This window comes from Neofelis nebulosa, chromosome 15 (assembly GCF_028018385.1).
Source record: "Neofelis nebulosa isolate mNeoNeb1 chromosome 15, mNeoNeb1.pri, whole genome shotgun sequence".
Classification (NCBI taxonomy): domain Eukaryota; kingdom Metazoa; phylum Chordata; class Mammalia; order Carnivora; family Felidae; genus Neofelis; species Neofelis nebulosa.
The window spans coordinates 54,218,979-54,244,305 of record NC_080796.1 but is presented as its reverse complement, the minus strand read 5'-3'; the positions used below and the strand labels follow the sequence as shown (position 1 = coordinate 54,244,305).

Here is a 25,327-nt window from a genome sequence, read left to right as displayed (position 1 = left end):
TTGTTTGTTTGTTTGTTTGTTTTTTGGTCACTTGTATATCTTTTTTTATCTTATTTATTCAAAATGTCTAATAGATCCTTTGCCCATTTTTCAAATTAGTGTATTTGGGTTTTTTTGTGTTATAATTGTTCTTGATGTATTTTGGATACTGAACTATTATCAGATATGTGATTTGCAAATAGTTTCTCTCATTCTACAGGTTGTCCTTTTACTTTCTTTGAAGCACAAAAGTCTTTAGTTTTGATAAAGTCCAGTTTATCTTTTCCTTTTGTTTCTTGTGATTTTGCTGTCATATCTAAGAATTCACTGCCAAATCTAAAATCAGGAAGATTTACATTTACATAGTTTTGAAAGTGTTCTATAGGTTTCACTCTTATTTTGAGTTACTATTTTATCTATTTTGAGTTGCTTTTTGTATATGGTGTGAGTTAGGGGTCCAATTTCATTATTTTGCACATAGATTTCCAGTTGTTCTAGCCCCATTTGTTCAGAAGACTAATCGTTCCTCATTTAGTGGTCTTGGCACCCTTGTCAAAAATCAACTGGTCACAGATATGTGGATTTATTTCTAGACACCCAGGTCTATTCCACTGACCTACATGTTCATCCTTTTTTTCAGTACCACACAACAGATTACTGTTCTTCAGTAGTAAGATCTGAAGTCAGGAAGGTAAGTCTTCCTATTTTATTCTTTTTCAAGATTGTTTTTGGCTATTCTGGGTCCTTTGAGTTTCCATATGAATTTTAGGGTCAGTTTATTAATTTCTACAAAGAAGCAGCTGGGATTCTTACAGAAATTGTTTTGAATTTGTAGGCCAATTTGGGGATCATTGCCATTTTAACAATATTGTCTTTCTGTCCACAAACATGAGTGTCTTTCCTTTATTTAGATCTTTTTTTCTTTCAACAATATTGTGTAGTGTTCTTAGTATAGGTAGTGCACTTTAAAAAATTTATTCATGAGTAATTTATTATTTGCAGTGCTGTTATAAATTAAATTATTTTCTTATATAGTTGATTAAAAATTTTTTTTTTTATTTTCAGGGGACCTGGGTGGCTCAGTCGGTTAAGTGTTTGACTTTGGCTCATGATCTCACAGTTGGTGAATTCAAGCTCACATCAAGCTCTGCACTGTCAGTGCCCAGCCTGCTTGGGATTCTCTCTCTTGGCTTCTCTCTTTTCCCCTCCCCTACTTGTGCTCTCTCAAAATAAATTAATAAACTTTAAGAAAAAAAGAAAAAAAAGTTTTAGAGACAGAGAGACAGACAGACAGACTGAATATTAAGCAGGCTCCATGCTCAGTGCATAGCCCAGCATGGGGCTGGATCCCATAACCATGGGATCATGACATGAGCTGAAATCAGGAGTCCGATGTTCAACCAACTGAGCCACCCAGGCACCCCCATAGTTGATTTTTCAATATTGATTTTGTATTTTGAAACCTTACTAAAGTCTTTTATTAATATTTTTCCCATTTTGGAAAAAAATCTAAAAATGCAATTTTTGAATGGATTTCCTGGGATTTTCTACATAAAAGATCATATTATTCACAAATAAAGATAATTTTATTTCTACTTTTCCAATCTGGATGTCTTTTATTTCACTTTTTTGCCTAACTGCCCTCTACTCCAATGTTATAAGAAGTGTGTGAGGGGATATCCTTGTTCCTGAACTTGGGTGGAAATTTTTAGTTTTTCACCTTTAAGTATGATATTAGCTTGATTTTTGTAGATACTTTATATTAGGTTAAGGTGGTTTCCTTTTATTCCTAGTTTGTTGAACATTTTTATCATTCAGGAGTGTTGTATTTTGTCAAATGCTTCTGCATCTATTGAGATCATCATGTAATTTTTGTTCTTTATTCTATTAGTATGGCTTAATATGATAACTTTTCTGAGATAAATCTCATTTGGATATAGTATATAAACTTCTCATATGTAGCTCCATGTTTTTAAAGTTTACTTATTTATTTGAGAGAGAGAGAGATAGAGAGACAGCACGAGAAAGAGAGAGAATCCCAAGCAGGTTCCATGTGGAGTCTGATGTGGAGTTTGATCTCATGACCCCGAGATCATGACCTAAGCCAAAATCAAGATGCTTAACTGACTGAGCTACCCAGGTGCCCCTCAATGTTTTTTAAATGTACTTTGTTGAGGAGATTAGCATCTATATTTATAGAGGGATATAAATATAGCATCTATATTTATAGGGGATTTTGGTCTGTAGTGATTTTCTTTTGATTTTTTTTTTTTTTTCTGATTTTGGTATCAGAACACTAGCTTCACTGAATGAATGGAGAAGTGTTCCTTTATCTTCTACTCTTTTGAAAGAATTTAAGAAAGATTGATATTATTCTTCTTTAAACGTTTGATAGAATTCACCAGCAAAATCATCTCATCCTTTACTTTTATTTGTGGGAAGTTTTTGTTTATTAATTCAATCCCTTTACTTTTTTTAGGCATATTCAGACTTTCTGTATCTTCTGTTTTGGTAACTTGTCTATTTCTATGAATTTGTCCATTTCATCTCAGTTATCAAATTTGTTGGTGTAAAACTATTAATAGTACATTTTTTTATTTCTGTCAAATCAGTAGTAAATGACTCCTTTTTCATTCTTGATTTTAGTAATTTGAAAAATTTTTTTTTCAACGTTTTTTATTTATTTTTGGGACAGAGAGAGACAGAGCATGAACGGGGGAGGGGCAGAGAGAGAGGGAGACACAGAATCGGAAACAGGCTCCAGGCTCCGAGCCATCAGCCCAGAGCCTGACGCGGGGCTCGAACTCACGGATTGCGAGATCGTGACCTGGCTGAAGTCGGACGCTTAACCGACTGCGCCATCCAGGCGCCCCTTGATTTTAGTAATTTGAATCTTTGTTTCTTTTTCTTGGTCATTCTAGCTACATATTTGTCAATTTTCTTTATCTTTTCAAATAACCAACTTTTTGTTTTATTAATTTTCTGTATTATATCCCATTCTCTATTTTGTTTATTTCTGCTATAATCATTATTATCTTCTCCTTTCTCCTTGCTTTGGATTTAATTTGTTCTTCTTTTTCTAGTTTTGTATGGTGGAAGTTTAGGTTATTTTCTGAGATCTTTCTTACTATTTAATATAGGACTTTACCACTACAAAATTCTTCCAACACTGCTTCATCCTGTATGTTTTAAGATGTTATATTTTCATTTTTTTTTATCTGTATCAAAGTATTTTCTAATTTGTTTCCTAATTTCTTCTTTAGTTTATCTTCTTAAAGAAGTGTGTTTAATTTCCACATAATGTGAATTTTTCAAATGTCCTTTTCTTATTGATTCCTAATTTTATTGACTGTGGTCAGAGAATATACCTGCATGATTTTAATCCCCATACATTTATTGAGACTTGTTTTATGGCCTAACATATGATCCAAAACGTTGGAGAATGTTTTATGTGTACTTGAGAAGAACGTCTATTCTGCTGTTGCTAGGTGGTATTATATAGGTGTCTATTAGATTTTATTGGTTTATAGTGTTATTCAAGTCTTCTACTTCCTTATTGGTCTTCTATTTAGTTGTATATTATCTTTTATAAGCACTTATGGATTTAGTTTGCTAAACTTTGTTTAGAATTTTTGTATTTATTTCAGTCTAAAAATATGTGGTCCTGTGGATTTAAGTTGATGACTGTATATGCAATGCTTTAGAGAGAAATTACTCATTATTCATGCTGGAAACTCAGGAGATGCCACTGACCTGGAACTATTTCATTTTCTTTTGAGGGTCTGCTCAGTATGTGAATCTTACAATTTACCATTCTTCCCCTGACACAAGACTTATTTTTCAATAGCAGTGGTGAAGGAAACATCAACTTCAGGCAACCTTGCTGCATGGGCTGTGACTCAGACTCTTCTACTTCCTCTTCTGGACTTCCTCTGGACTATAGTACAGGTTTTTGTTTTTGTAAAATGATGTCATTTGATACACTTCCCAGTGATATCTCAAAACAGTGTGTCCTTTCCAAGGTTTAGTTACTCTTTATGGAGGATTTTTCAGAGCACCTACCAGCCTAGGCCAAAAGTAGAAGATCTCATTTACTCTTTATCTGACTGAAATATAGATGTTGCCCTTCCCATCAAGAGGGTGACTTTCTCTGCTATCTACTCTTAATTATTCTTATTGAAGACTAACTCCATTACTTATGTTCTTGATTTCAGAACCTTGAGTCTCTTCTCTACTTTTTTCTATTTGTTATCCTTTCTCTTCAGTGTCTTCAATTTCTCCCCAACTGGTGGCTCCTTCCCCTCAGTTTATGAACATTCTTAGTGACTACCAATACCAGAAAACCAGGTAACACATTTCCCTTGACTTGTCCTTCTGTGCCACATCCTTTTCTTACCCTTCTGAGCCAATATTTTCATTAACCACTATGCTATCATTCTGTCTTCATGTCTCCCTTTGAATTTAAACTTCTTTAAAAAGTCAACACTGAGAACCTTCACTTCTCTACCTCCCATTCACTTCTTAACTCATGGCAGTTTGGCATCTGCTCCCAACTGCCTTCACTAGGTGTTTCCAATGTAACCAATTGCTTTCTAGTTTCTATAGTGAAAAATTACTAGTTTTTATCTCACTTGATCTTTCTGTAGCACTTACCATTGCTGGTCACTCCTTCCTGAAAGCTTGGACTTCTCTTGGATTTGGTGATACCACTTTCTACTGGTTTTCCTGGATTTTCTCTGATCTCTTCTACTTGGTAGCTTCTTTTGCCCACCTCTTGAAATATTGATTTTCCCCAATTTTTTGACCTTGGTGCTCTTTCATCCATAAACACTTATACACTGATGATCCTAAATCTATTTTGTCATATCATCTTCCTTTCCTAAACTCGAAGACCAGCATATTCAACTCTGCCAACCATAGTCTCTTGGTTATTCCATGAGTATCTCTTTCCAAACTTGCCCCAAGCTAAACTTATTTGTTCAGTAAATAGTATCCACTAGGTTCCCAAGATATATATATATATTCCTACATTCATGGAGCTTATGGTCATCACCTGGTTACACAAAGAAGCTTTCTCCTTGTTCTGTCTTTCTTTTGTCAGAGAGATGAATCACTATTATCCCTCTGTTCAATTAAACCATAACCTAGGCATTTCCTTAGACCACACGTTCTGTCTAAACTCCTAATTCTAATTTGACTGAAGTCCTGTCATTTCTACTTCCTCTTGGATTTCCCTCCCCCCCCCCCCCTCCTATTCACTATATCATTGCTGTGATTCAGATCCTTAGTTCTTACTGGAATGAAAATAGCACCTCCTAATTAGTTTTCCTTTTTTCTCACCCCTCCTTTGCAATACTTTGCATTACTATAATTCTAACACTATGACTTACTTCAAACTCTTTAGAGGTTTATTGTTGCTTTTGATTGGTACACAATTTTCATTCCTTTCTTGGTTGCTATTGTCTTCTTCCAGTCTTATCTTTCACTTTCCTAGCATATTGCCTCTTGTGTAGGAAACAAGTTTATTGAGGAATTAAAACTTGTTGAAGTATATATATGAATTCTTAGATTTTTTCTTACAACCCACCCTGTCAGGTTACCTTTTTCCATTGGATAATCATTCTTCTAAAGTTGTATTATCGTTCCACAACTTTCTGGTCATCTTTATTAGAGCAGCCCAACCCTTCAGTACCTAAGAATTGGTCTGGCCTATTTAAAATCCTTTTGCCTCAAAATCAGTTCAGACTTTGCTGCAAACTCTCACTTCATGTCAGTTGGAGAAAGGTGTGGTCTGGCTCTGAGATATCTCATTTTTATTTCTCTTCTAAGCACTAGTGTGAAAGTAGGAGTTTGGAGTAGGGAAGAAGGATGGAGAAGCAGAGGGTAATCTGATTTAGTTTGCTGTTGACCTTTGCTGATATGGTTTCCATGTAGATTTTGCATGGCCCCTCTGTCTCTGAGAAACTCCCCTAGAGGAGCAGCTGTGTCTTATTCTGATACTCCCAACATTACTTTCTCTAGGTTGGGAATACCATTGCTTGGTCTTATGCCTGCCTGAGTGGCTTTATGGCTCTGTCTATACATTAATTTCTACATTTCTTCATGTGGAGTTACCAAACTCCCAAAGTCCTCTTCCATACCCTCCCAATTTTGTAAAGTGTTGCTCCCTGAATCCTCAGAGACATATTATGATACTGTTCCTTCAGGCTATCCCAACATGGACTGCTCCAGCAAACCTACTGCCTCCAGAAAAATCTGAACCAGAATTCAGCATTCATCTTTTTGTTCAAGCACTTTGCCAAATTTGAGAGAACTTATGGCAAGCAGCGCTTTCTTCCTTTCAGTGGTATACAGCGGCTGAATAGGGCATCAGTACCTAGACTCATAGGACCCTCTCCCAAGATCTGTCTCACAATGTGAGTGATGTTACCTGAGTGATCCAGAAATGGAGGAATACATTTAAATATGACTGGAGATGGACGGTGGTGATGGTTGCAGAACAGTATGAATGTACTTAATGCCCCAGAACTGTACTTTCTACATTCTAACTTCGGTTAGAATGTAAGTTCTATATTATGTATATTTTGCTACATGAAAGAAAAAACATTTACATATGAAACACCAAAGTGATTGGTGGGAGAGGAGCTTCTGCAGTTCAGCAGGCTTCTACTTGATGAGGGAGATGCCAGTTTTCATTTTTTACAGGTGCTCTGATTGGGTTCTCTTGGAGCTCTTTTAGCTTGGTGTAAGAGAATGCATCTCCCTTCCCTCTCCAGTTGAGAAGGAAGGAAAGAGTAGCCTTTCTCAACAGGCACTGCATGCCCTAAAAGGCTGTTGACTTATTTTTCCCCAGGCTTACTTTTATATTGCTGGGAATTAAGAATGTTTGTTTTTTGGTTGGGGCTGTTATCCGATGCTTCTCAGTAATTCCTGCAGGAATATGAGTAGCCCGTCTACTAGGGCTGGGGTCTATATAGAATGTGAAGTAGTTAGTATTTGCTTTGGACATTAACCTCAATTCCAAAAGAAGATAACCTCACTTGACATTCCCTTACACAAATTTGTACTGTTATGTCAAAGTATAAAATGAAAAATGCTATAACAGAAGTTAAGAGAGAATAGACAGAAATTTAAGGATTTCTCATATTGCTTTGCCCTTTTAGATAAACATTTCATGTCTTTATTTAGAAATGAGAAGGATAGGGAAGATGTACCCCCACAAAAGACATGTTTGGGGTTCTGATTATGTATGTTTGTTTCCCTTTCATATCTGCCTGCATTCCATATGTAATTGACCTAAGGTCCCAGGAGGCAGAATAGGGATCTAACCCCAGTAAGTGAGGCTCAGCTTCAGATGTTGGAAGTAGGACAGAGATTCTATGACATTCGTGGATGTGCCCCCTCTTTCATTATGCCTTGGTGCCTTTGCTCTTGCAAATGTAGGGTTCCAAGATAGACCACTTAGACTGAAATCGAAGTAATTCTATAGTAAATGGATAGAGCAGGTAAGGTCCTAGGACACCTAACTTTGGTCCCCCTGGATGTTCAACTGACTCTCAATCCTTATTTATCAATTTGGGGAAGTGGCCAGGATCCTGTTTGAATCTTAGTTGGTTCAATAGCATATGGATGCTCTCCTCTACAGCTTTAGATTAGGGATGTTCTTGATTGTGAAAAATGAAAAGACAAGCAATAGACATGAAGAATTCCATGGATCATGATGAGAAGCTGTAAGTGCAGCCATTGCCTTAAAGCACCATGAACTTCTTAAGCCTCACTGTGCTTCATTCTGCTGAAACTCCAGCGTGACTCAAGTTTGACCATTTGGAAAAAGTAGCTATTAAGAATTTTGCATGTGCTATGCCAGCTGTATGTCATTTTTAGAATATGGCTTTAGTTCTCTATTTTGAGCAGGCATTTTATTCAGTTTCCAGTTGGTCAGCATTACTAAGAGACACTCAATTCATCAGAGGTTACTTACAGGGCAAGCTCAGTGGGAAAGGGAGATGCAGTGATTCTAAAGCATTATGAATGCAGTCCTTTCAAAGGGAAGTGGCTTAGTTTTAACTTGAGATGCTGCTACCATGTTCTGCTAGACAGCAGCTGCCATTCCACAGTTTAGTTTGCTTTTTTCATTTTACTAAGGAATTCTCAAAGTCTTGTGAGTTATTTCAGAGATGTTTGGAATGATATTCTTTATTATTCTAGGAACTTGTTTGATAAAAACAGTTGTGTATTCTAATGAAAGATACGAGGTCCAAAGTGGATAAACCTTTCAGCAAGGGCAACATAACTTATAGCAAAAGCAACATTTTTCTCCTGTTATCTCAGATGCTCGTTTTTAACTCTCAGAATGATCTATACTCACACTTTTAGCCTAAAGCTGAATTTGATAAAAATGAGTTTCTTTTTTATGCTCCTTTTTTTTGACATTAAGTTTTCATAGAGTGAAAATGCATATATCTTAAGCATATGAAAAATTTAATGAGTTCTGCTTAATGTACATTCCTGTTGAGCCATCATTGCAATCAAGATATAGACTATTTCCATCACCCTGGAAAGTTTCCTTACTTTTACTTCCATTCTCTTGACTCCCTATAGGCAAACATTGTTCTTTTTGTCAACACAGATTAGTTTTGCCTGTTCTAGAACATCATGTAAATAAAGTCATGTATGTGTATTTTCTATGTCTGGCTTTTTTTCACTTACTATAATATTTTTGAGGTTTGTCCTTATTGTTACATGTATCAGTAGTTCTCTGAGCTTGTGTACCTGTAAGTTAATTTTTTTCACCCAAGTGGGAAATTTCAGCCATTCTTCTTTGACTGTTTTTGTTTGTTTGTTTGTCTTCCATCTCATTCTTTGTCCTCTCTTTTTTTTTTTTTAAATTTTTATTTTTTTTTTTTTTTTTTTTTATTTTTTTTATTTTTTTTAATGTTTTTTATTTATTTTTGGGACAGAGAGAGACAGAGCATGAACGGGGGAGGGGCAGAGAGAGAGGGAGACACAGAATCGGAAACAGGCTCCAGGCTCCGAGCCATCAGCCCAGAGCCTGACGCGGGGCTCGAACTCACGGACCGCGAGATCGTGACCTGGCTGAAGTCGGACGCTTAACCGACTGCGCCACCCAGGCGCCCCTTTGTCCTCTCTTTTTGGGACTTTGATTCTGTGATTAGACTGTTTGATATTGTCATTAATGTCACAGAAGTTTTGCTCAGTTTTTCCAATTCTCTTTTTCTCTTTTCCTCAGAAGAGATTTCTATTGATATTTCCTCAAGTTCACTAATTTATGTACTTTAATCTGCTCTTACATTCATCCAGTAAAATTTTATTTCAGGTATTATAATTTTCAGTTCTAGAATTTTTATTTGGCTTTTTTTTCATTGTTTCTATTTCTCTGTGGGATTATTATGATCTAGTTTTTACTTTAAGTCCTTAAACACATGATGATGATAGGAAAATATAGGATAAAACAGGGAGAGAAGGAAGGATTAGGACCTGATGTCCCTGGGTGGGGAAAAATACCTATTTTGGAACAATGTTGGGAGTGTCTGACCACAGCAAACCCCCTCAGGTGTAAGGTTCCTCTTAAGAATGTAACAGACCCCACTTATGCTCCCTCAGGTTTCCCTCATGAATTTGACAAAAGACCTAAGTATGGTCATAGGCCACCCCTCATACAATGGAAACGAGCCAATCCAGAATGGACAACCCAGCACCTAGAGTTATCAAGCCAATAAGGGTAGAACCCAAGAAGGGACAAGGGGGAAGAGGAGGGGAAGGGCTGACCAGAACCTTATAAAACAAGGACCCTTGCCAATAGTCCTCAGGCATTCATTTTTGAAAGAGAACTTTCCTACTATTCTTCCTTTCTAATCTTATACTCTAATAAACTTTGCCTGTTGCTCATTTTGTGTCCACTTCTTCATTCTTCAAAGTGGTGAGACAACGAATCCCCAGTATTGAAGTCAAAAAAATCCTGCAACATTATCATAACCTCTTTAAAGTATTACTATGCTAATTCTAACACATGAGCTACCTCAGGGGCTGTTTCTATTGATGATGTGGGGTTTTTTTCTTGATTATGGGTCACCTTTACCCATTTTTTAAAATGTATGGTAATTTTTGATTATATTTTGTGTGTATATATATATATATATACATTTTGTATATATTTTATTTATATATATATAAAATATATATTTTGTATATATATACAATACTCTACATAATGCATATTTATATATATGTAAAGTATATATATTTTACATATATATATATATATATATATATATATATATATATGACACTCTACATAATGCACTATAGAGACATTAGACGCTATTATCTTCCTCTCATGAGTGTTGGTTGTTTGGTCTAGTGGTTCAGTTGCTGGTTTGTCACCTTGATCTTAGGTATGCTTGGTTTGTTATAACATATCTCTGGTGTTAAAAACAAACAAAAATTCAACCGAGTAAACTTAATGATATAATTGGTTTTATTTAAGAATTCATGAATTAGGCAGCATCCTATCTGGCAAATACAAGAGAGTTCCAAGGAGTTGTACAAAATCAAAGGCTTTTGTAGGAAGAAACAGGGCAGGACTAGTAACTTATTAGCTAAAGAAAAAAAAGTATTGTTATGGGCAAGGTCCCTAAGCTGGGGCGGGGGTGGGGGGGTGGGGGGGGTGGAAATCAGGGGAGTCTTATCATGCAGATTACCTCATACTTGTTGATCAGGAAATTCCAGACTGATTAGTTTAAAATTCTACCCTTAGGAGGGGCTAAAACTACAATTAGGTTAGGTATTAAGTCTTGGTGGGGCTTAACATGTAGGTGACTCCATTTTGAAGCTGTTCTTTTTAACACTGAAAAGCCTTAATATCTCTTAAGGCCCTCTAATTTTGTAAGATTGGACTCTAAACTTTGTTTCCCCAAGAGGTGTGCAGTGAATAATTTTTTTGCAATTTCAGACTTCTAGCAGTTCTGATCTCTTCAAATTGTTCTTGATTATTGGTTCAGAGTTAGCCAAGAATTTTAAGAGAATTTATATGTAGATTTTAGGGGCTTTTGCCTTGTCTTTTTTGGATTCCCCATCAAATACCAACTACTTTGGGATCCATGAATGCTACTAACTGACTTCTTATTATACTGTCTTTTTGCTTGAGTTTTCTCCACCCTGCATCAAATGTGGACTGGAAGTGCCCCCAGGGGAAAAGCCATGAAAATGTGCACCTCACCCAATGAATGTGGTTTAATTGCTCTTAAGGGTCTAAAATCTACAGTTTCTGCCTGCTTATGATTGCTCTCTGGTGTCTTCAATAGGTGTTTTATTTTATTTTATTTTTTAAAATTTATTTTGTTTAGAGTTAAAAAAATTTTGTTTTTGAATATTTATTTATTTAAAAAAATTTTTTTTAATGTTTATTTTACTTTTGAGAGAGAGAGAGGGAGAGAGACAGAGTGTGAGCAGGAGAGGGTCACAGAGAGAGAGAGAGGGAGACACAGAATCTGAAGTGGGCTCCAGGCTCTGAGCTGTCAGCACAGAGCCTGATGTGGGGCTTGAACTCATGAACAGTGAGATCAGACCTGAGTCGAAGTCAGACGCTTAACCAACTGAGCCACCCAGGCGCCCCTTGAATATTTATTTTTGAGAGAGAGAGACAGAGTGTGAGCAGGGGAGAGGCATAGTGAGAGGGAGACACAGACCTCCAGGCTTTGAGCTGTCAGCACAGAGCCTGATGTGGGGCTCAAACCCACGGACTGTGAGATCATGACCTGATCCAAAGTTGGACCTTTAACCAACTGAGTCACCCAAGCGCCCCATATTTTGTTGAGAGTTATGATTATTATCTTTCAGGGGCTTAGTCAAAATAAACTACTTCTCCATTACTAAAACTTGACTTCAGAATGAGTTTCAAACTAAATGTTTTGTATTGTAAACATAACAAAGTATGAAATTTGAGAAGTGATTAGATAAATATTTACAAATATGTTTTCTTTTCTCTCTGGTCTCATTTTGTTTTCTTTCCCTGGAGATTATGTTTAATACTTGTTTTTCTGCATGCCTCAGCATTTTGAGCCTGAAGCATTTTCTTCCTCTCTCCTTCCCAACCTTAGTACTTTTCCTGATCACAGTACTACGTTGTGATAATTAACTTACTTGTTTATATACCCCTTTGGCTATGGCGGGTATGAGGGCTTTACCTTGTCTATATCTGGCTCATTAGTTGGCACTTAGTAGGCACTGAACATACAAATATATTGATAAATGAATAAACGAATGGAAGAATTAAACAAAATGGATATACTTGAAATGGAAATTTGAAACTGAGATTTTCATGAAACTTCCATTTTTACAGAGATCTTTGATTTTCCTATACTGAATTTTGTCACAAGTGATCAGTATTTTGGGTTTAGTCATTTTAACACTAATAAAATATTTACATTGAAAAATATATGTAATTTTATGCAATTGAAAGGCAGAAGAAGGCTCTAGGTCACTGATTCCAGAAGCCACAAGGTCAGAGGCAGGTCAATAGGGAAAAGGAAGATTAAATCTTGAACTCATCTGCTCTAATTTCTCACAAACCATAACTCAGGATAAGACTCCAGAAGTATTAATGCACTAATGCATTTCAGAAGAGTGAGTGACAGTGGTTTTATGTCACTTTATGTCACATAGGTTAAACTTTATGATGAAAGCTCCATTTTGCCAAGTAAGAGAACCTGGACCAATTTATAAAGAACATTCTAGTAAAATAACATAAAAAGCTAATGTTAATAAATGGTCTGCTTTTTCTTTGAAATAAAGGTGACTGAGATAGTGAAAAGAAATTTTAGGACAAGCTCTGGAACTTTCTGCTCATCCATAGACTGAATGGGATTGAATTTAATTGTTTTGCATTCTTAAATTTTCTTGTGACATTAACTAATAAACCTATTTATTCCTTCATTTATTCCTTTATGCACATTTTTTATATATATACTACATGCTAAGTGTGGTGTTAAGTGTTAGTTACATATACGTGAATAAGACAATCCCTGCCAGGGTGGCTGGATGGCTCAGTCAGTAAAGCAACTGACTCTTGATATTGGATCAGGTTGTGGTCTTGCTGTCCTGAAATTGAGCCCCACATCTGGCTCCTTGTTGAGCATGGATCCTGCTTGAGATTCTCTCTCCCTCTCTTTCTGCCCCTCCCCTGCTCACTCTCAGGTGAGTGAGATTAATAAATTAATAAATTATTCAAATTTATTAATAAATAAACATTAATAATGTTTAATATTATAAATTAATAAATAAACATTAATAAAATTAATAAATAAATTAATATTAATAAATTAATAAATAAACATTAAAATTAATAAATTAATTAATAAATAAACATTAATAAATTTCAAAATTAATAAATAAACATTAAAATTGATAAATAAACATTAAAAAAAAAAGAAATAGTCCCACCCCACAAAGCGTCACAGAAATCTGCAATTCGCTCTGAAAGATGTAAAAATGACATATAAACTATAAAAATCCTAGGGAAGAATGTTTAAGTTTGCTCGAAAAATAATAGGGAGTGTACCTGGGAGGAAGTGACTTGTGAATTAGAACATAGAAACAAGGTCAAAGACTTTAAAAAAAAAAATCAGATAATGAAGTTGCAGCTATAAAAAAGAAATGGAGAGAAGAGTAGAAGGAAAAGAACACAGCTAATGTCTTAGAAGATAAGATGGTGATAAGGCAAATGTAAATATAAATCAACTTCCTGAAATTAAAGTCCTTCGGTGATTATTGCTGTCTAGTGCAATGTATGGCTTTCGGCAATTGTGTATCAATTTATGGTAGTGCTATTTAACTCTTTCTTAGTACCAACAACCGCTTAAAGATTAGTATTAACCAACCTATGCTATGCAGCTATGCTTCTGGATACAACTACAAATTTAAAGAATTTCGTTGTGGACATGTTTTACTTGGCCAGCACAACCATTTAAAAAATTCTTTTTAAGTTTGAATGTACTTACCAGTTTGCAACAACTTCCACATGTCTTTATTGCTCTGTGTGTGTACTTCACACACTTAGGTTTTCTTGCTGCCCCTAAAGGTATTTTAGCGTGCAATCCTCAGTCTGGAGACTGGTTTTATGGTCATTTGAAAACTCTTCCCAGTATAAGACACAGTATGAATAAGCAATTGGATTAAAGTTGATTTCAGAAGTTGTGCTGTTTTGTGTTATTATGTTTGAGTCTGAGAAAATTCTGTTACTTTGGACAGTATAATAAACAGTATTTGTTTTAATGGATGGATTATTGGGCATTAGTCCAATTATCCAGCAGCAGAAGGGTTTAAATTACAGGGGCCTAGAAATTAGCTGGGACACATGCCTCAGCAGTGACTTCAGGAATGCAGTTACTGAAGTCGGCAAAGAAATTGTTGTATTGCACAGTATCACGCTTGTAGAAGGGAAAACAGTGATGATAAAACAACAATAACACAACAGAGTTGTTTCAGGGAAGCTGTTATCCTCGATAGAAGCAGAACAAAAAGCCCTCTGAGATTTAAGTAAGGGAGATCTAGGAACAGAATCTCCAGAGGGCCAGTGGTTGTGATTCCAATAGACCCCAGTGCTCTTTCCCAGAATTGTACCACTCCCTTGATTTCTGTCATTTTGTCTTTTGCACTGAGGACCAACCTCAGCCCCTATGGCTGTGCTTCTCTCTCCCTAGGAAACTCTAGCCCCTTATATGGAAATCCTTTGTGTTTTTTCCTTCAACACACGGGAGACACAAAGAAGCATTAACAAATATGTCTTTTACATGGTAAGATATATATACATATTTATAAAACTTAAACAGAGAAGACTTTTTTTATTTTTTTGAGGTTGTATGTTTTTTCCTATTTATTTATTTATTTATTTAATTTTATTTATTTATTTATTTTTAAATTTACATCCAAGTTAGTTAGCATATAGTATAATAATGATTTCAGGAATAGATTCCAGTGATTCATCCCCTATGTGTAATACCCAGTGCTCATCTCAACAAGTGTCCCCCTTAATGCCCCTTATCCATTTAGCCCATCCCCCCACCCACAACCCCTCCAGTAACTCTGTTCTCTGTATTTAAGAGTCTCTTATGTTTTGTCCCCCTCCTTTCTTTTATATGATTTTTGCTTCCCATCTGTTTGTATCTTAAATTCCTCATATGAGCAAAGTCATTTGATATCTTTCTCTGACTAATTTCGCTTAGCATAATACCCTCTAGTTCCATCCACATAGTTGCAAATGGCAAGATTTCATTCTTTTTGATTGCCGAGTAATACTCCAGTGTGTGTGTGTGTGTGTGTGTGTGTGTGTGTGTGTGTGTGTGTACACACACCATATCTTCTTTATTCATTCATCTGTTGATGGACATTTGGGCTCTTTCCATACTTTGGCTATTGTTGATAGCATTGCTATAAACATTGGGGTACATGTGCTCCTTTGAAACAGCACACATGTATTCCTTGGATAAATGCCTAGTAGTGCAATTGCTGGGTCGTAGAGTAGATTTATTTTTAACTTTTGAGGAGCCTCCATACTGTTTTCCAGAGTGGCTGTACTCTGCATTCCCAATAGGGAAGACTTTAAAAATATTTTTTATTTAAAAATTTTCAGCATAGTTCTTGATTCTCAGATAGCTACACTGTTGCCTCTAAGGTCTCATGCACTCCTCTTGATGCCTTCTATGGCTCCCCTCTTTACCTACACCTTTATCAGACACCAGTCTCTGCCCTAGTAGGGCACTTCCTGAGGGCCACTTTGTTGTACTGACACCCAAGAGCTTTTCTCATGACCCATCTGCTTGTGATCTAGACTATTGCAAAAGACTTCGTTTTAAATCATGAAGTCTATTTCCTTGTAACCTTGGGACCATTCACTCTATTTTGACATGTGAGAGACAGGCTTCTCTTTCAGTAGATTTGCAGCCCTATTGATAATTGATACTTCTATCCATTGATGATGGAGCTTCTTAGGCTTGGATGATCAGCCACACCTATTTGTGAAGCTTTCTAAGATTTACTCATAGAATACGAGACAGATAGGATTTTACTTATTTCAATCTTACTGTGGTTCCTAATCATACATTAGAGTCTGGTACAGTTGCCTGTGTTGTGTTGTCGTTACTGTAGTCCATTTGATAGTGGTTGGTATGCCAAAATGATAGTGCCCATATAAAAAAAGGTCTGGATTGGTCATATGAAATTACCACCAAAGCAATGGAAGGGAGGTATTCCACCTATAAACCATTTTTGAAACTGTTAGCACCTGATGGACTTTCTTATTCCTCCAGATGCTGCTGGTGACCCCAACCACTGATATGTTAATGTTGTGTGTGTGTATACCCATTGTGTGTATTCAGGGAACAACTAGTAGCTAAATGAATTGTTATACTGAAAACTGATGAACAGTATTTGTTAGTATCCTTGCCTACCGCATGTCCCATTATAAATGTGGCCAATAAACTACATAAAATCTGTTTCTAATGAGACTTATTTTTTAGTAAATATAACATGAAATTTACATTCAAATAAATATTTTATTCACTGGAAAAGAATTCTGATGTTGCTGCCTTTACTTAAAATGTCTTAAAATCTTCTTTATAGAAATTGCCTTTAGAGGTTTTAGCAAATTCTTTTGCATATTCTCAATAGTGACAATTTTTTTTATCATTTCTTGGTGAGTTTGATTTTTGGAACTAGCCAAGAGTTATTTGTTGTGAACTATGGTAAATAAAGTGGCTGATAATGTTAGGTATTATAGTTTTGCAGAAGGAAATAAAACTGAATGTGATGATAAATAATGAGGTTTTTGTTTTGTTTTGTTTCGTGGCTGAAGCTGACTTCCTCAGATCTTGTCTCATCTACATAGCTGAAGAAGGAATGGTTGTGTGAATATCAATATGGTATTGATAAATGCCCGAAAAGCCTCTGACAATGTGTTTTCCAATCAGAAGGTTTGAACTTGAAACTCTCTCACAAAAAGTGAGTAAAACCTCTTTTCTCTCCAAGAGACTTTACTGTAACTACTACCATGAGACATTTTGTGAAAAGGGGGATAATGTTTTTTTCCTCACTTTTGTATTTTCCACATCTCGTATTCTGCATGGCACATAGTAGTGTATTCAGTAAATATTTGTTGAATTAACAAAATGTAAACATGTTAACTTTTCTCTCCAATAAGCATTAGCACTACTGTTGGTGAAAGCAGTATTAACAAGATAACTTTTAGATAATTATAAATTGTAAATGACATGTGACTAAGTTTCTACTGCCAAATATAGATTATTTTTGCTTATATTAATATATTTTAAAAGATAATAAAAGTTGTCTCATAGTGGTCACCTAAGTAAGATATTTAGATTTTGTTATGATCTAGTGATATAGGGCAAGTATTCATAGGAACTGTGATTTCTAACAATACTCTTATTTCTCTACTGAGTAAGCAGGATGATCCTGCCAAAAGTTAGTTAGAACTGGTCATTCTTGACATGATATATATACACAATGGAATATTACCCAGCCATAAAAAAAAAAATGAAATTTTTCCATTTGCAACAATGTGGATAGAGCAAGAGTCTATTATGTTAAGTGAAATAAGTCAGTCAGAGAAAGACAAATACCATACGTGGAAATTAAGAAACACAAGTCAGATGAACCTATGGGAGTGGGGGAAAAAGAGAGAGAGAGAGAAACAAGCCATAAGAGACTCTAAAAAATAGAGAACAAACTGGGGTACCTGAATGGCTCAGTCAGTTAAATGTCTGACTCTTGATTTCCGCTCTGGGCATGATCTTGCGGTTTGTGGGTTTGTGGGATCAAGCCCTGTGTAAGGATCCACACTGAGCGTGGAGCCTGCTTAAGATTCTCTCTCTTTTTCAGTCTCTCAAAATAAATAAATAAATAAATAAATAAATAAATAAATAAATAAATAAACAACAGCAATAACAACAAAGAGAACAAACTGAGGGTAGATGGAGGGAGATGGTTGGAGGGGGGGTGGGCTAGATGGTTAATGGGTATTAGGGAGGGCACTTGTTATGATGAAGACTGGTGTTGTATATAAATGATGATACACTGAATTCTACTCCTGAAACCAATATTGCACTGTGTATTAACCAACTCGAATTTAAATAAGAATTTGAAAAGAAAAGAAAAAAAAAGGAACTGGTCGTTCTTTGCCCCAAAGCTTTACTGTCTCCACATATACTAAGACGGGCTCCCTTCAAGGAACCTTGGCCTGGCATTTCCCATTGCCCACATCCACTTTTGCAGATATCGGCACAACCAGGTTGTTTATTGTCTGCCAGTTTTAACTATAGACTATGGATTCTGGAAAATAGTTTTTCTAATTGTCTCATTGATCTTATGAGTTTTTCAGGAAAAATTAGGCTCAATATTGCAGTAAAATTATTTGAAACAAAATTAAGGTAAATAAAAAAGCAAAAACTCAGAAATGGTATTAACAGGTAGATAATTCTATTAGAAGTCATCATAGATAGATTGAAAAGCCTATCTTCACTGTAGGATTTTACCTCTTTTCAAGTAAAGGAAAGTAGTTGCAGAAACATGATTTTCTAATCTATTTAGTTTTGGTTGATTATTGAACATCTTGGCTTCTAAATATGCTAATATTATGAAGTGACAGATTAATGGTCCTTCAAATTTATTGCCACATCTCTTTACCTTATTATCAATTAGGTATGTATTCTATTTCATATTCCTACAGCCACATTTGACTAATAAAATGTCTTCTAAGAGTGATGATTTGTGTTATTTTAAGGCTGGTATACTTAGCCCAGAAGTAAATAAAAGAACATTGCCATTTTAGGAGATATACCTGAAAAACGAGAAATACAGAGATGTTTGTCAAAGGACAAATATTTAGTAGAACGAAAATTTTTATTTTCTCATTGCATCTGGGAGTATTAAAGAATATATTAGAGGATATATTGTAGAGACCATATCTTGCCTATTTTTAATGGAAATATAATCTTGAAAATGAAAATACTGGTATATACCCTTAAGTGTAAATTTTACTTTAAGAAGATACATGATGTTAGTTAAGTGGGATATTATTAGAGTTTTATAAACTCTTTTCTTATCATTCCATTTCCATCAAGTTATGCAAAGAGTTTCTATTATAATGATCAAAATCTGATTCTGATTTTTTTTTAATCCATGTCTCTAATTTGGATTATCTATGGGAAACCTGTTCCCAAGAGGGGATGTGTTGCAATGAAGTTTTATAAGGGAATATTTAGTGCTGGAAATTGGAATAGGAGCTGTATCACTACCCTTTAATTTTTGACCATAAAGATCATTTTCAGTAACTTTGTTTTGAGAGTTAAACTGTATTTTGTGTTTTAGGTAGACTGGTGATTTGTTGCTGGTGTTTTACCAGGAGTGAGATTTGTAGAGGATTAGTAAGGTTAGAGGAGTTTTATTTTTTAATTCATTGCATAGAATACATAGCACTGAGATAAAAGGTGGTTTGCAACTGCACTTTGGAAGACAATAGTCATTTATTAGGCTTTTTTTTTATTTGAACTTTTTTGTTATAACAACATTATTGCCACAAATCAAATAGGAAATCTCACAGTAAAGCTTTCTTTGTTATAGTCTTCAGAATATTACTCTTCTATTTTAAGCTTATACTAAAAATGTGATTTCAGAGTCCTAATATTCCAATACTTGACTATATCGTTCTTTCTGAGGTAGATAAAATGTTAGGATCAGATTTGTATCAGCTTCCATGTTATTAGTTTTCCTCTCACTTTCTTCTTTGGCTTTGGAAAAACAGCTGCCAAAGTTGGTTTGAGACCTTTTATGACTTCTCTCACTCAACAGATTCAACTATTTTAGTGTTGACCTTTGTCCTTCTCTCAGGGATGGAGATAACTTGATACCACTAGTCACGGAGAAGGAAATTGAACATCAAGGATCAAGAGAAGTAAACTAGAGAGAAGCAATATCAGTGAATTTTAAGGCAAAAAAGAATGGAAATTCCCTCTGGGTATTTTCACATAGAATCAGGTTATAGAAGCAGATAAAAATATTTTATTATTTTCGTAGTTTTTTTTTTTTTTTGTATAGAAGCGTAAAAGGAGCTGAAGAGATGGATAGTCATAAAGTCTTACTTGAAAAAAAGAACTCTGATAATCTTGTTAGGCTGAATTTAGATTATTGCCAAATGTCTTTTTTCTTTTTACCTCTTCTACTTGTGAATATATTTCTAATTTCTTTCTGAATTTTGAGCATCTGTGTTTCACCTGAAAGCCCATGCCAGATAACTGAACAGATTGCTGGTTCTTTTATGGCCAAAACATTAATCCTTCTTCCACCGCCCCCCCCCAATATATATGCCAATAATTAACGTATATTCACATAAAAAGAACATAATTATAATGAAATCATCACATCCCATGTGTTACCACTGAGATTTATTTTTACATGACATTTATCACTATCTGGTATGTTCTTGTTTATTTGTTTGCTTATTGTTTATGTTTTCCCATTAGATGGTAACTTTTATGAGAGGGAACATTCATTTTATAAACCTATATTCCTGTTACCTAGAGAGTGACAGACACACAGCAGATGTTAAATGTTGGTTGAATAAATGGATAAATGAATCACCCAAGGCAGATATCGTCCATAGTGAAAGAGTGCCCTATCTTGACTTTGCAGAAAATTCTGACCACTGTTTGGAGATACTGAATGTCCAACTGCCTACTTGACTTTTCCACTTGGCTGACAGGAATCTGACATTTAGCATGTCCACAATATACCACTTAATTTCGCAAACCAAATCCATTCTAAGTCAAATCCATGTTTTAATTATCTCAAGTAAATGGCTACTTGATTTCTTTTTTTCCTTCCCTCTCTGTATACAATCTGTCAGTAAGTTCAGACAGCTATACCTTCAAAAATTTTTTTTCAAATCTGTCTACTTTTGTTCACCTTTCCATTTTTCATGTGGACAAGCTACGACTGACTGTCTTTCATGTGGACATCTGCAGTGGCCTCTAAATGGTTTCTCTGAATGCCCCTCTATCATCTGTTCTCCACAGTACCAAAAGTGCTATTTAAAATTCCTAAACCACTTCAGAATGCTTTCCCTCTACTATTAGAATAAATTCTGAATTCTTTATTGTGGTTTTAAGAACTTCTATACTCTAAGTTCCTCCTCTTCCTCTGCCTGACCTTGTTCTACATTTCTCACTACCCTCCAGCCACAATGATGTTCTTCCTGTTCATCAACCAGGCTGTGGTCACTCCTGAACTTAGGGCCTGTTGAACTTACCATACCCTCTGTGTACATACAATGTTTTGCTCCCAATCTTGTCATTTCTAGCTCATTTTGTCATTCAAATGTCAGCTCCAGTCTACAAAAGTGGCCCAAATCATGTTCTATCACATTCCCTGATATATTTTCTTTATAGAACTTAAACTACATAAAGTGATTGTGAACTTTCCTTCTGGAACAGAAACTCCATGAGAGCTGAGAACAAGGACTTTGTCTTTCCTATTCCATATTATATCCCAGGGTCTAGAACAGTGCCTGACATATAGTGTGCAGGTGCTCAGTAAACTACAATGAGTGGATATACATATGAACTTGCAGAGCACAAGACTTAGAAAGCTGAAATATCCTTACCCATCTTTCCTTAGATATGGAAAAGTTTCAGACTTGCTAAAACTACCAACTGACACAGAGATAAGGTAGGAAGCAAAAGACAAATAGGTTTGTGAGCTCTAAGCTTATTGGGAGAAAGGCAGAGATAGGGAAAAGCCTGTGTGTTCAAGAGACCAGAGAAGTCAAGTGCCAGTGTGAGTGGTTCTGTTATTAGTATGAACGTGCAAGTCTCCATATTACTGTGCCTTCCTGCCAGCTGCCATTTCTCTGACACATTAGGGTGTCATCTTGAAAAGGCTACTTTCTGTAAATCTTACTTAAGCAACAGTGCTCTTTCTCTAAAAAAGGGAAAATTTCAATTAAGTTTTAGAAAGTAAGGTTATCTTGGAGATGTAAGTAATAGGTTAACATTGTACTCATCTCTAAAAAGCTAAGTACATTAACTTGGAATGTGCTGAGCTGGTGGTAAATTGATATCCAGCCTGTAGCTGCCAGAGGATTTTTGTCTTGTTTCTTTTGCACAGGAGAGAAAATGCAAGGGAACCCGGGTCAATTAATTGCCTGCTGGGGTACTGCCCTATCTGTTTCGGGCAGGGAAAACTGGAGAGGGCTGACTGGTTTATTCTCTAAGTAGCTTCTTGCCGAGGGAGCTCCGTTTCAAAATCCTAGAAACCATATGTGTTAGTTTAATCAGAGTTTGGCCCTGAGGAGAATTAAAACGAAAGGAAATTCCACAATTAGAAGGTGTGGAAGTGGAAAGCCGACTAAATCAAGCCCTTAGAGAGGCAGTGTGGGTTGGTGAGATTACATTCTTAGGGCGTATAATAGGCCAAGGTTTTAATTTCCAGATTCTTTCACTTAAGAGCTTCTGTGTCTGAATTCTAGTGGAATGGAGGCCTTTCCAGTCTTTTCTCCCCTCCATTATAAGGGCCTCACCTTTGTAGTTCTTACCTACAAATGAAAAGGTGGAAAGCCCCACGTTTACAAGAGGTCTCAATAGAGGTTTGTAGCAAAATCCCGAACAAAAAGCCTGACTTTAAAATGGGCTTTGTTCTCCTTCTTTCCCAGGACTTATTTCCTATTCTGTCAGGTTGGTTGGCTTTTTACTAAAAAATCAGAATAATGAAGAGAAGAAGGCTTCATGGAAGATCATAGGAGGCACAGTTTGTATTTATTTGGGACCCCTGAGGGAAACCTCTGCTAAAATAACTTGGTTATGAGTTATGAATTGTGCATCGTTAATTAACACTGACACGTATCTGTGCACAGGGAAGTGGCCCGATCAGATGGAATGGGACAGGGACCAAGCCTGGCCGCATTCCTAGTAAGGATGGAAAGATTGAAACTGAGTTTAGAAGTTTTGAGGGATAAATGGATGTCTAGTCTTAAACCCAGTACTAACATAAAAAAGTTCTATTTTAAATTTTTTGAGGACTCTTTATATTGTTTTCCATAGAAGCTACACCAGTTTACATTCTCATCAACGGTGTATGGAAGTGCTCTTTTCTCCATATCTTTGCCAGCATTTTTTATCTTTTGTCTTTTTCATAAAAGTGACTCAAGCAGGTGTGAGGTGATATTTCATTGTGGTTTTGATTTGCATTTCCCTGATGGTAAGTGATGCTGAGCACCTTTTCATGTGTCTGTTGGTCATTTGTATGCCTTCTTTTGAGAAATGTCTGTTTGGATACTTTGCCCATTTTTTAATCAGGTTATTTGTTTTTCTGTTATGGAGTATGAGTTCCTTACATATTTTGATACCAAACCCTTACCAGATATGTGGTTTGCAAATATTTTCTCCTATTCTAAGGTTGCTTTTTCACTCTATTTATTGTTTCTTTTGCTAAGTAGAAGTATTTAGTTTGATGTGATCCTATTTGCCTGTTTTTGCTTTTGTTGCCCATTCTTTTGATGGTATAGCCAAGACCAATGTCAAGTTTGGGCTGTACATTTAGAGGTTTTTTTCCATTTCTTTCTTTTTTTTTTTTACATTTAAGTTTTGAATCCATTTTGAGTTGATTTTTGTATATGTGTAAGGGTCCAATTTCATTATTCTGCCTGTGGTTATCCAGTTTTCCCAACACCATTGATAGAAAGGACTATCTTTTCCCTATTCTTTGTTCTTGGCACCCTTATCAAAGTTCAGTTGACCCTAAATGGTTGAATTCATTTGTAGTTTTCTTATTCTGTTGTATTGGTCTATATGTCTGTTTTTATGCCAGGACCACACTGTTTTGATCCTACTTCTGAATATATAGTCAAAAGGAAATGAAAATCAGGATCTTGAAGTGATATCTACACTCCTGGGTTCACTGCAGCATTATTCACAATAGCCAAGATATGGAAACAACCTAAATGTCTGTCAGGCTAATAAATGGATAAAGAAAATGGCATATTTATATATGCATATACATATACACCATGTATTAGCTTTTGGAATATTAGTTTTTGTTAATAGTTAATTGTGGACACTTCATAATACATACATAAAGACATCAAATTGTATACCTTAAATATATACAACTTTGAATTGTCATTTATACCTGAATAAAGCTGGGGGGAAGAAACAACTAAAAAAAAAAACAAAAAAAGAAAAGAGAAAAAGAAACCCAGCATTAACGTTAATGTGGGAGGAGCACATAAAAAAAAAATAATAAGAACAGCACAAAGACAATAACCCGCTAATAAGCAACTAGTAGAGGTCTAGAAATGCTTTTTTCTATGATTTACATATACATTGGTTACCTCTACCTTCCTCAGGACCTTTATTGCAGTGTTCGTTTTCTCTAACACTCCTTCCCCCCCTTCCCCAAATCTGTGAATAGCTCTTCAATTCAATTCAATTCAATTCAATTCAATTCAGTTTTGAGCCTATGATTTGCTATGTACTAGGGAGAAAGTGATGAACAAACTAATCTGTACTTCAAGGTATTTAAATATCTAGGTAAGTAAATATACATGTACACAAATTTAATTTTATACAGTATTTTACATATAATAATATAAGTATGTTCAAGGGGCACAGATAAGCACTGATGCAAAAAAAAAATGTTTAAGCCCATGTGAGGTGTTCAAGGTGTTAAGAATGAGATGTTTAAATATATTTAGAAAGAGGACTGTGGAGGTGCTAACCAGCTGATTGATCACTGTATTACTGTGGGCATGATTTTCTTTTTCAGAGGGTAGAAAGACTATTTTAGTCTAGCTCTGTTTTATTCATTTCTTAGATCTAAACTTGTTAATAGAAAATTTGAAATCAGTGATAATGTTATATTTATGTAACTCCAGTATAATTAATTAGAACATGAACTTTTAAATAAGAATGTCAGTGACATAAAACAGGTTCTTTTTGACACAATAAAGAAAAATGATAGCCTATTGGTTTTTTTGCATGGTTTGTCAGGTTTAATTCTTGTTTGTACTTAGATCTTTTTTTTTTTAAGCTAGAATCAGAATGTATTTTAGAAAAAAAATGCATCAATGTATGATAAAACTCATTTTATAAATGGACTTAAACCAGGACTCGGCTTAGATTAGTTTGTTCAAGCTAAGCTCCTTTGAATTCTAACTTCCGTGCAACACTTTGGCTGCTGCATAAGCAGGGATTTATCTGAGACTGGTGCAATAAACTAAAATGTTATTAGATTATCTTAAATTGAAACGATATGATAATCCATG

At 35.4% G+C, this 25,327-nt stretch overlaps 1 long non-coding RNA gene across 1 annotated transcript in view; it reads left to right on the top strand.

Annotated features, from left to right (window-relative positions):
• LOC131495596 (uncharacterized) overlaps positions 1–17,354 on the top strand; it is a 65,414-nt gene extending 48,060 nt beyond the window's left edge. Inside the window, exons 5-6 of the long non-coding RNA XR_009254008.1 lie at positions 620–670; positions 16,850–17,354. This is a non-coding gene — a long non-coding RNA (uncharacterized LOC131495596). The remainder of the gene's footprint in view (positions 1–619; positions 671–16,849) is intronic.
• Positions 17,355–25,327: the final 7,973 nt, after the last annotated feature.